We start from the raw sequence: 755 nt of genomic DNA, 5'->3' as shown, positions 1-755 counted from the left end.
CTTCTACTATAGCCTCAAGCCGACCAAAGCCTTGTGAGTGGATTTGGTAGACGGAAACTGAAAGAAGCCCGTCGTATATATGTATATATATATATGTATGTATGTGTATGTATATGTTTGTGTGCCTGTGTTTGTCCCCACAACATCGCTTGACAACCAATGGGGGGGGGGTTACGTCCCCCGTAACTTAGCGGTTCGGCAAAAGAGACCGATAGAATAAGTACTAGGCTTCCAAAGAATAAGTCCTGGGGTCGATTTGCTCGACTAAAAAGGCGGTGCTCCAGCATGGCCGCAGTCAAATGACTGAAACAAATAAAAGAGTAAAAGAATTATGTGTGTGGATGGTAGAGTCTGTGTTTATGTAAGATAATTATTACTGCTTCTTTGGCCTCTTAATTCTGAATCTGGCTAGTATCTTTCTCTCTCTCTCATTGTTTTGGATTCTGTCTTCATTCCCAGGTGTATTTTTACTCTGTACACGAGAATTCTTTATATAACCATCTTTATACATGTATATACAATTTTTTTTTCCATCTAAGTCTACTTTTTCTGTGAGGATCTTCTGCCCCTCAAACTCCTTACCTCATTTCATACATATGGTTCTACATTTTTTTGACAGTAATGTTTTCTGTGTGGGTTTCTCAAATAAAATTACACCTCATGTTTGAAAATCTGACATAATTTATTATTCTCTTGTCATTTATTTTATTTCTGATATATGTGTATGTATATATATATATATATATATATATATA

This window comes from Octopus bimaculoides, chromosome 24 (genome assembly GCF_001194135.2).
Source record: "Octopus bimaculoides isolate UCB-OBI-ISO-001 chromosome 24, ASM119413v2, whole genome shotgun sequence".
Classification (NCBI taxonomy): domain Eukaryota; kingdom Metazoa; phylum Mollusca; class Cephalopoda; order Octopoda; family Octopodidae; genus Octopus; species Octopus bimaculoides.
This window is presented reverse-complemented; position numbering follows the sequence as displayed.